This window comes from Rhamphochromis longiceps, linkage group LG9 (assembly GCF_057381845.1).
Source record: "Rhamphochromis longiceps isolate RC_006_pf linkage group LG9, R_longiceps_female_GT1.1, whole genome shotgun sequence".
NCBI classification, from domain to species: Eukaryota; Metazoa; Chordata; class Actinopteri; order Cichliformes; family Cichlidae; genus Rhamphochromis; species Rhamphochromis longiceps.
In genome coordinates, this window is record NC_140565.1 from 33,001,239 (window position 1) to 33,013,058 (window position 11,820).

An 11,820-nucleotide genomic window follows, 5' to 3' on the forward strand; every position below is an offset into this window, starting at 1 on the left:
ATCCCAAGATGCTTCGTACCTGAAAGCCTTGGGAAAGTCCAGAGAATAGAACTCCACCACTTTTCAGATGCGAGCAATCGTGGGTATGGTCAGTGCTCATATGTTCGGGTGATGAGTGAAGACCAAGTGCATTGCTCCTTAGTCATGGGCAAAGCAAGAGTTGCACCCACAAGAGTTGTAACCATACCAAGGCTGGAATTAACAGCAGCAGTGGTGTCCTCAGCAGTCAGCAGAATGCTAAAAGAGGAACTGGAGCTCAAAATTGACCAAGAGTATTTCTGGACTGATTCACAGGTGGTTTTGGGCTATATTAACAACAAAGCCCGCAGATTTCACGTTTTTGTTGCTAATAGAGTGCAAAGAATCAGAGAAGCAACTGATCCTGCACAGTGGCACTATGTTGACACCAATCAAAATCCAGCGGATCACGCTTCCAGAGGCCTCACAGTAGCGGAACTGATCAATTCAAATTGGCTCATTGGACCTCATTTCCTGTGGGAAAGAGAGTTTGTCACACCAGACTCAACTCCAGACCTTCTGGTAGGTGATCCAGAGGTCAAAACAACACAAATACTACAAACAAAGGTAGTAGAGGACAGGAACTTCTTGGAGAGACTCAAAAGGTTCTCAAAATGGCATACAGCAGTAAATGTAGTTGCCAGAATCCAGCAACTAGCCAAAAGAGCCAATGCAACAAAGGGTATAAATGTGGAAGACAGGAGAAAAGCAAGTCATGTGCTTATAAAATTAGCACAAGAAGATGCTTTCAAGGAGGAAATCCAAGCACTGAACCATGGTAAATTACCACAGAGCCATCCTTTGTTCCAACTTGACCCAATATTGCAAGACGGTGTTCTCAGGGTAGGAGGGCGGTTAAGGAAGGCTTCCTTACCGCTTGACATGAGGCATCCAATAATCCTACCCAAACATGGCATAATTACACACCTGATTTTAGATCAGTGCCATGAAAAAACCCAACATCAAGGCAGAGGACAGACACTTAATGAGCTGAGAGCAAATGGTTTCTGGGTTGTTGGTGGGAGCAAAGTTGTGGCTAATCACATTAAGCAATGTGTTACATGCAGGAGAGCTCGCAGGCCAACAGAAACACAAAGGATGGCTGATTTACCGGCTGCTCGTGTTGACCCCTCACCACCATTTTCCTATTGCGGGATGGATTGCTTTGGACCTTTCCATACAAAGCAAAACCGCAAGGACTATAAGAGGTACGGTCTTATATTCTCTTGTTTGTCCTCTAGATCAGTCCACATAGAAATGTTGGAAGATCTCACGACAGATGGCTTCATAAATGCTTTGCGGTGTTTTATAGCTATTCGTGGAGCCATCAGACAAATCAGATCTGATCAAGGAACAAACTTTGCTGGGGCAAAAAATGAACTGACAGAGGCCTTAAAGGAAGTAGATAAGGACAGACTGTCTGCTTACCTGGCCAGGAAACAGTGTGACTTTGTCATGAATGTGCCTGACGCCAGTCACATGGGAGGTGTTTGGGAACGGCAGATAAGGACAGTCAGGGGTGTCTTAACCAAGGTCCTTTCACAGAGTGCTGGAAGATTAGATGATGCTTCTTTGAGAAAATTCTTCTATGAAGCCATGGCAATTGTTAATAGCCGTCCTCTCACCACCGACACCATCAGTGATCCCAAAGCCTTAGAGCCACTCACCCCAAACCATTTACTCACCATGAAAACCTCTGTACCACTGCCTCCACCTGGAAAGTTTGTGCCAGAAGATCTGTATGCCAGGAAAAGGTGGCGCAGAGTTCAATATTTGGCAGAGCAATTCTGGAGTAGATGGAGGAATGAGTACCTCTCAAACATCACACTAAGACAACGCTGGCACTCTCCAAGACGAAATGTTAGAATAGGCGACATTGTCATTGTGAAAGACGAAGGATTGACTTGCAAGTTTGTCACAATTAAGTACTGTTTGGTTCTGTAAATTCCTAGATTTATTCAAATTATTTACAGATTTCATAAATTATAGTAATTTGGTGGGAGTGTAACTGTCCCTGAGACAGTTAAAATAAAGTTGGTTATTTTGTGTTTCTGTGATAGATTCATGCTTAATTTAGTTCATTTATTTATAAGATAAGATGATAAAAGTGTAACATTAATTAAAAAACATGTCTAAAATATGTGATTACAAAATATGGGTTTGTTAAACATGTAAAGTGCTGTAAAGTTTGTATGAGGTAAAGTTTGTAATTGTCACATGACCAGAGTTTGGTTGAGAGCACAACCACGGCATTGTGGAGCTAGCATGGATACGTGGCTACAGATGCATCTACAGCCTCAGCGTTAATGTTATTCTGCATGTGGTCCAAGAGGCGCACACGGTATGGTTTCATGTATATTGTTTGTATAATGTTGCATACGTGTTCTACACTGGTAATGAGAGGACATTTTTGTGATATCCATTATTGTGCATTTTTTCTGTTCTGCTTGCACAAGACTGTTTATGGACACTGATATGAGAGACTGATAAGCTCAAAACATTTATGTTGTAAACTTTGTGTTTCTTCAGTTTTCACGGTGTCTGAAGACAATAAGAGTGAGAGAGAGAGAGAAATAAATTTCCGAAGACATCAGTATGATGCGTGGCCATTCTTTGTTGGACCCCTGTAGTTACATCAACACTCCGGGTTCTCACACAGCTGAATAAACTGCTGTGTGAAAACAGCAGTTTATTCGACCATCTACGCCAGCATCCGGTTATATTTTAGACAGCAAGGAGCAGACGGCAGGTGACGTAATTCTGAAGGCTAGACCGTCCAATTTCACAGTTTCCGGTCATTTCCGGTCTACCTGGCTTTCGGAGGACCCGGCTCACTTAGACCACAAAGGCCAGGTCCTCAGGTGGGCGCAGCCTCTGAATTTGGACACCCCCGGCCTGTTTCCGGCCGGACAATAATAACGGTGACATTTAACTTATTTTATCTTATTTTATAAATAAACAGTGTAAGATTCAAGTTTTTTGTATATATATGTACATGTATATCCCCCCCAGCCCCTTTGAATGTCTCCCTAATTCTGAGATCTCAAGGTTGGCAAGTAGGTGCTAGGCCTGGTCCACATCAGTCTAAAATTGTATGTAACCATGAATAATGTGATGCCATGTCCACCAGGAGAGACTGGACAGTATAGATGTAAAACCAATATGCCAGCAGTTCTTTGAGCTAACGAGAGGAGCAGGCATGTGTTTGTTTTGTGGGGCATGTAGTCCAGGGGTCCATTCTTCGTACCTCGCTAAGTAAGTTAGCTGGATTTGATTGTTGACGATTTACTTTATGTAAACAGGATTAGATCGCGGCCACTCAGGTATGTCCGCTTCATTATACGAAAGCAACAGCGATATTTTCCCACTGTTTTTCCATAACTAAATATTATCAATGTAACTAAAGATAATGCAGTATTTGATTCTTTTATTGATTTCATACAGATACATACAGGTCATTTCCTAAAAAAAGGGAAATGTACTGTTAATCATTCTATTTCATGTATTTGATTATTTCAGATGTAATTCATATTTTAGAGTAGTAATAGTAAATTACTTCGTGTAATCAAGATGAGAGACCACGGCTATAAAAGCGAAGGTGGATTTGGGAAGCCTGTCGCAGCCATGTCCTGTCCGTATACGCGAGCAACCCATTGCGGAAGGTGCAAGATTGATAAGGAGAGTTTTCAGAATTCAGCGTATATTGCGGGACAGACAGGATCCTTTAGCTCAGCGCGACAGTGTGCTCATAGAGAGATATCGATTTTCCCGAGAGGATATTATTTACTTAACTGGATTCTGAATCTAGGCCATCTCCACTCTGCACCCTGTCATCCACAGCCAAAATTACTGTACGGATTTTGAGAAAATTGATATTAAACTTTGCACAATTTACTGTACTATACTCTATATATTCTCATCTTTGAGCTCAGATTACAGGAAAACTGTAAGAGGTGACGCAGATATTTCACTGGATTATGACTCTAGGCCATCTCCACTCTGCATCCTGTGATCCACAGCAAAAATTACTGTACGGATTTTGAGAAAATTCATAGTAAACTTTGCACAATTTACTGTACTATACTCTATATATTCTCATCTTTGAGCTCAGATTACAGGAAAACTGTAAGAGGTGACGCAGATATTTCACTAGATTCTGACTCTGGGTGACCCCCACTCTGCACCCTGTGATCCACAGCCAAAATTACTGTATGGTTTTTGAGAAAATTGATAGTAAACTTTGCACAATTTACTGTACTATACTCTATATATTCTCATCTTTGAGCTCAGATTACAGGAAAACTGTAAGAGGTGACGCAGATATTTCACTGGATTATGACTCTCGGTGACCCCCACTCTGCACCCTGTGATCCACAGCCAAAATTACTGTATGGATTTTGAGAAAATTCATAGTAAACTTTGCACATTTTGCTTTACTGTACTCTACATATTGACATCTTTGAGCTCAGATTACAGGAAAACTGTAAGAGGTGACACAGATATTTCACTAGATTATGACTCTAGGCCATCTCCACTCTGCACCCTGTGATCCACAGCCAAAATTACTGTACGGATTTTGAGAAAATTGATATTAAACTTTGCACAATTTACTGTACTATACTCTATATATTCTCATCTTTGAGCTCAGATTACAGGAAAACTATAAGAGGTGATGCAGATATTTCACTGGATTATGACTCTGGGTGACCCCCACTCTGCACCCTGTGATCCACAGCAAAAATTACTGTACGGTTCTTGAGAAAATTCATAGCAAAATCTTCCCATTATGCTTTACTGTACTCCACATATTAACATCTTTGAGCTCAGATTACAGGAAAACTGTAAGAGGTGACGCAGATATTTCACTGGATTCTGAATCAAGGCCATCTCCACTCTGCACCCTGTGATCCACAGCCAAATATACTGTACGGTTTCTGAGATTGCTGTGTTGACAGAGTATGACAAAGGCTAAGAAAATATACTGCCTATAATAATATCAAATTTATACAACAAATTACAAAATTGCCACATCTGCTGTTATTGCCATGTGTTAGATAGAGCATTATTTAGTCATAGAAAATACATATCATTGAAATATCATCAGTAAAAGAAATACTCCCACTATGTAAGACATGTTTTTAAATTCAGTTAATAAATATTGCATCAAGTCTATACAGATGTTTAGAGACATAATGCAAAGCATGTTTGTTTCTTATGGCTTACAAATGTGTTTGCCTTTAACATAATTTACATTTCATTTATACAGTTTCACAGACGAAACAATAAAATAGGTTTCCTGAACTGTTCTTCATGGCCCAAATTTTGAATCCTTTTGAGGGTGATGCATTATCCAAGAAGGTGGGCAATTTGTTCATTGATCTCTGACCCTCGCTGACTATGACGCCTCCTAATTCTGCTTCCAGCCTTGTTGATTAATTTGGTCTTCCTTTTGGCATCCCTGTCACTGATGCTGTCACCAGTTGTACACAACATCTCTGTTTGTCCACCAGTCTAATCTGTAATTCAGGTGAACCCAGAATTACATGTATCTTTGTAATGTTTCAAAAAATATACACTATATGTTGATGGGCATTGTCACACTTTTCTTTCCTTTATAAGTAAGAATCTCTATGGTTTTAATGACAATTCATATACAGATTGTGGAGGACATTTAATTCAACACTCTAAAAAGCTCCTCATCTGCAGACTATAGTACAATTTCAGCCCACCGTTAATAAACCCATCCAATGCAGGGTTATCAGAGAAATTATGCAAATGTTATGTTTTTATGTACTGGTAATCTATTTATCATTTATCATGATTCCTGCTCTGATGATTACTTTCTTCTACTTCTGTAATTTTAATAGATAAAGGATGTTGAACATTAAGCTCCAAACAGGATGAGTGAGGAAGACCACAGAGGAGAATCATGGATGTAGTAAAATAATACATGCAGTTGTTTTTTTTTTCATGGTGGAGGAGCAACTTCTGATACTATCTTAAAGAAAAAACACATCAAATTGAAGAGTAAAAATAATGACAACAATATGTCTACATGTTTTTTATTAATTCCTTAAAGTAAATGCAGTCTTGTCATGGTCAGAGTTGCCCACTCATATTTAACTAATTCAAATACAATTACTGCATATCAATGCTTATGTTCTAATAAAAGGCATTGTTTAATACTTCTTCCATGACAACCCAAATAAATCAATGATAGGGAAACGGGAAGATTAGTCATCAGGCAAGGTTTACTGTTCATTTACCATGCCCTGATAACAGTAAGCTTAACAAAAGAAAAATGTTGGGGACGAGAACCAGGCGGCTGAGCCAGATCAAAGACATTACTAAAACAAAAAGACGCCAACAGCTTCCCTAAAGTGGAAATAAAATAATATGCAAAACAAAAGGCCTGTGTACCTGCTTGACACATAAGATCAGTCACAGGACACAAAAGTGTCATCACCTGCCTAACCCAGTGTTTTTAACACTTAAAGCTCAGTTGAATGTGTTTGGGGTACCCCGATCTTATCTGTCCAGCCTCACACCCAAACACTCTGTTCACACACATAGACACCTACTAACAAAAGTTCAAAGACAGTCTGAAGCCAACCTGCTGGCCTGGGAGCTGGTTTTTTGAAATTATCCCAGGCAAGCGATTGGTCTACTGTTCCCCAGATCAGCCAATAGAGACGTGCCAATTACCTTTGTATTGAGTGTATTGAGTATTGAATGAGGCTTGACACCTGAAAGACAAGAGTAAGAGAAAACAAAGAGCTGGGTACCATGGCATGTAACAGATGTTGTTCCATGCTCATTTTTGATTGTCTCAGTAAATATGTTAACTGCAAAAACATTGAAAATCTAATTCAACTCACTTGTTTAATAGAAAATAATATTTTCCTTCTTGTTCGTTAATTTTCACGTCACTCTAAGTAATAGTAGTCTTAGAAGTATAAAAACAACTTTCAATTCTCATAATTTATATGAAAGTCTTTAATCACATCTTTTACAATATATTTTAAGCAATATGCTTTTGCCTTTTTCTCTGACACTCATTGTCTTTAACATTAATATTATGAATTACCTATTCAATATCTTGCCTTTTGATTACAGGTTTCATAATTTTTTTTTCATACTGTAACTCGTAGAAATATTTCTGCCAATACTATTTTGATTATATTTTATACATGAAATAACAAGGTCGTACATTGCCTTAACATTTTTTAGTTTTTGCTTCATTATTAGAATTAAATTAGTATTATTTGTTAATTCAATGCAAACTGATGTGTGGGACAAGAGTCACATGACATAGAGCCAACCCACTTTTGATCTTTCGGTATTTATTGAGGTGTTGCGTCGCACGGACAGATAACGTAGCTTTCATTGCGACAGGAAACGTTTATATGTGGTTACGCTGTCATTACATATAATTATTATTAGTACACTGAACTTTTCATCGAGGCCTACGTGGACTAAAATTTTTGGTTTACCCACCAACAATAAAATGGAAAGGTGAGTAATTAACACTACAAATGGGACTATTAACAAGAAACGAGCACATTCTAGCCATTTAATGCCAGTTATTTTCCTCAGTCTAATTACAGAAAATTGTTTTAGATTGTTTGCGCTTTGTGTATAGTCTTCGTCCAGAAATGTGTCTAAAATCATAATTTTTAGAATTTGAAAACCTCAATAATATTGATATACTAACCAATAGAGAGCATATATAGAGATATAGCATATACCGAAGATTAGATTTTGTACTCTTAGGCGTACATTTAAAAGTAACACCCTCCAGTTAAGCTTAGTGAAAACTGCTCAGTCCTTTGACTTTTGATGTTGTATCTTTTCCAAAATATATATATTCATTGAGAAAAAGAAGTGATAACACATTCAGATAATTGAAAAATACGTAACATTTTGTAGTACGAAGAAATACGTTAAAACAAAATCAATGTTTGGTTGCATTACTTGTAAAAAAAAACACAAACATAATAAGTAACACTGTTCACCATGATAAATAACTCATCTTACAAAAATGTTTTTGTCACGTAAGGTCATAAATTCTCTTTTAAGCAAAGATTTGCACTGGGTATTACCAGAATTTAATCTTTCATTGGCTTGACACAATGACTCTTTCAAGTCATGGTGATTGTGATAATGATTGTAAAGTCCGTTCAGAGCAACGGTCTTTGTACTATATGTGTCTTTTTCTGTGTGACTTTTATCTTTCATTATTATATAAATGTGATGTATGTTATGTTCACAAAGTGAATACTTCAAAATGAGGAGGACATGCTACAACAAAACAGACTGGGTGAATGTGAGACTTCGAGGAGGAGTACTGACACATCCATTTCAACGGGATGGTTCTAGCTGCGGAGTAATGGTCATCATGGTATGGTACAACATTAACGCAATAATATTTTTCTGTGAAATTAGATAAGAAGATGGGGTGGGGGAAGTTAAAACAATCTTAAAAGGTTAAATTGTGTAAACAGGAAGTGTAACATTTGCAGATGTTTTCAATTAATTGTTTTTGTTGTTTTTTTTTTTATTTCAGATGGCCAAAGAAGTAATGGAAGCCATCCATCCATCCATCCATCCGCTTCCGCTTATCCTTTTTCAGGGTCGCGGGGGGCACTGGAGCCTATCCCAGCTGTCATGGGGCGAGAGGCGGGGTACACCCCGGACAGGTCGCCTGTCTGTCGCAGGGCCAACACACAGAGATTTTTGACGACAAAAAAAGAGATGGCCCAGGCACGAAGGACATTTGCACAGACAATACTTGAGGCCTCCGGTGTGTAATATCTTCTTCAAATGGACATATTTATTTGTGTCAAACTGATGAACACTAACATATATATATATATTATGTTTTAGTATTTGACAGTGACAACAACTGTGCCATGTGTGCAACGGTGAAACCACCTAATCCAGGACCCTCCATCATTGACTGGGTATAGTATTTTTAAAAATTGTTTTATGTTATCTTCCAAAAAATATTTGACTCTGTGTCTTTAATGATTGTAATTGATTAAAACATAGAATTATTTATGTAATGTGTTTATGAAAGTTCATATGTTTTTGTTTACAGATCCAGTGTGATAATTGCAACCGCTGGTTCCATTCTGAATGCCTGGACATGACAAATGAACAGCTCAGCAGTGCTCAGAAGACAGAGTGGAAGTGTGTGCTTTGTGTAACCTAATTCCACATGCGGTGAAAGCTACTTGAATAATCTGCTTATAGTTGTTATTGGTGTTTTGAGGAACACATGTGTAAAACACAATGTGTATAACATTCTTGCTTTGTGCACGTACTTCAAGTATTTCCTTTTTGATTTTTTGGGTTGATTTGTGTGATGACAGATAATGAATAACAATATATCTAAACTGTGTAGTAGTAATATGAGAAATCAGTAATCTGAGAAATGTAATTTCTCACCCTGACCGGTTGAGGCAGATGGCCGCCCCTCCCTGAGCCTGGTTCTGCCGGAGGTTTCTTCCTGTTAAAAGGGAGTTTTTCCTTCCCACTGTTGCTCATAGGGGGTCATATGATTGTTGGGTTTTTCTCTGTATGTATTATTGTAAGGTTTAACTTATTATGTAAGTGCCTTAAGTTGACTATTGTTGTGATTAAGCACTGAATAAATAATGTCTAAAACTGAAGTTGATACTTGAGGTGGTGTGTGAATGACATTTTGAAAAATTTAAATTGTGTGTGGAAAGACATTTCTTGTAGTTAAGCAAATACTTCAATGAACTCATTTTGTTTGGTAATGGAATAGGATTTAATTTTATCAGAAATCCGTACAGTAATTTTGGCTGTGGATCACAGGGTGCAGAGTGGGGGTCACCCAGAGTCATAATCCAGTGAGATATCTGCGTCACCTCTTATAGTTTTCCTGTAATCTGAGATCAAAGATGAGAATATATAGAGTATAGTACAGTAAATTGTGCAAAGTTTACTATCAATTTTCTCAAAATCCGTACAGTAATTTTGGCTGTGGATCACAGGGTGAAGAGTGGGGGTCACCCAGAGTCAGAATCCAGTGAAATATCTGCGTCAGCTCTTACAGTTTTCCTGTAATCTGAGCTCAAAGATGAGAATATATTGAGTAGTACAGTAAATTGTGCAAAGTTTACTATCAATTTTCTGGAAATCCATACAGTAATTTTGGCTGTGGGTCACAGGGTGCAGAGTGGAGATGGCCTAGATTCAGAATCCAGTGAAATATCTGCGTCACCTCTTACAGTTTTCCTGTAATCTGAGCTCAAAGATGTCAATATGTAGAGTACAGTAAAGCAAAATGGGAAGATTTTACTATGAATTTTCTCAAAATCCGTACAGTAATTTTGGCTGTGGATGACAGGGTGCAGAGTGGAGATGGCCTAGATTCAGAATCCAGTGAAATATCTGCGTCACCTCTTACAGTTTTCCTGTAATCTGAGCTCAAAGATGAGAATATATTGAGTAGTACAGTAAATTGTGCAAAGTTTACTATCAATTTTCTGGAAATCCATACAGTAATTTTGGCTGTGGGTCACAGGGTGCAGAGTGGAGATGGCCTAGATTCAGAATCCAGTGAAATATCTGCGTCACCTCTTACAGTTTTCCTGTAATCTGAGCTCAAAGATGTCAATATGTAGAGTACAGTAAAGCAAAATGGGAAGATTTTACTATGAATTTTCTCAAAATCCGTACAGTAAGTTTGGCTGTGGATCACAGGGTGCAGAGTGGGGGTCACCCAGAGTCATAATCCAGTGAAATATCTGCGTCACCTCTTATAGTTTTCCTGTAATCTGAGGTCAAAGATGAGGACATTAAAAGTACAGTTGAGTAAATTGGGTAAATTTTATTGTTAATTTTCTCTGAATCATACAGTAATTTGGGCTGTGGATCACAGGGGGGAAAGTGGAGATAAACCAAAACTGGGAGTGGATTGTGAAGTAAAATAGTATCAGGACACAAAACACTGCGTTTCTAAGCCAGTCTTCACCCATACCGTAATATACGTAAGAGTAGTGCAACCACATTTTCGGTGCGGCTGGCGGAGCGGCTAGCTTGACTGTGACTTCCTAAGTGAGGGCTCACTTGACCGCAGTCTTTAAGACGCCCAAGTCGAGGGTTGATGGTGTCATCAGTTTGTGCCACTGCTCTCTCGCTCCGGGATTATGAGGACACGTGCCTTCACGCTTGTGCTTAACGAAGGACGGATTTATGTTTTCTTCTCCAGACCTTTTTTTTGGTTGTTTTATTTGCAACGCTTGGGTTGTATGAACGCTGGGCGTTATGTTGTTGAGCCGCAGCCGTTCAACCGGGCTTTTATATGGTTGTTGAAGAAGGCGTATTAAAGAACCACCGTGGATTACCGATACCAGCGTGGGTGTGTGTTCTTCCGACTAGCCTGCTAGGTGTTTTGCCGCCTCCTCTCAACCACGCAACACAACCCGACGTTACAGTATGTATTGCAGCTGCGAAGACGAACGTACGTTCTCCTGCTAGGTTACAGCTGGTAGGAAGGTGCGTTGAGTGTGTCTTTGTAATTTTAAGTTTCCATGTCAAACGAGATGAAACAGTTATTTCTGGATGCGCACTTATTTGCTGAGATTAACAATGTGTTTTTGTAAACCACGTGATGATTTAAGTCATTTAATCTTTACAGAACATGTGAGCGAGGCTAAAAGAGCAATATTTTTATGTTTAGTAAACTGACGTTTCTAAATGTAACTGCTTTTATTTTATCAGTTCTGACGAGGACAGCTGAGTGATGTTGTTGGTGAGCTTGGATTAAAT

The 11,820-nt window shown here is 38.7% G+C and overlaps 1 long non-coding RNA gene across 1 annotated transcript; it reads left to right on the forward strand.

Moving 5' to 3' along the window:
- Nucleotides 1–7,197: 7,197 nt before the first annotated feature.
- Nucleotides 7,198–8,682, forward strand: LOC146662662 (uncharacterized). The gene is made up of 3 exons (XR_014913166.1): nucleotides 7,198–7,533; nucleotides 8,293–8,419; nucleotides 8,585–8,682. It is a non-coding gene; the product is annotated as an uncharacterized LOC146662662 (long non-coding RNA).
- Nucleotides 8,683–11,820: the final 3,138 nt, after the last annotated feature.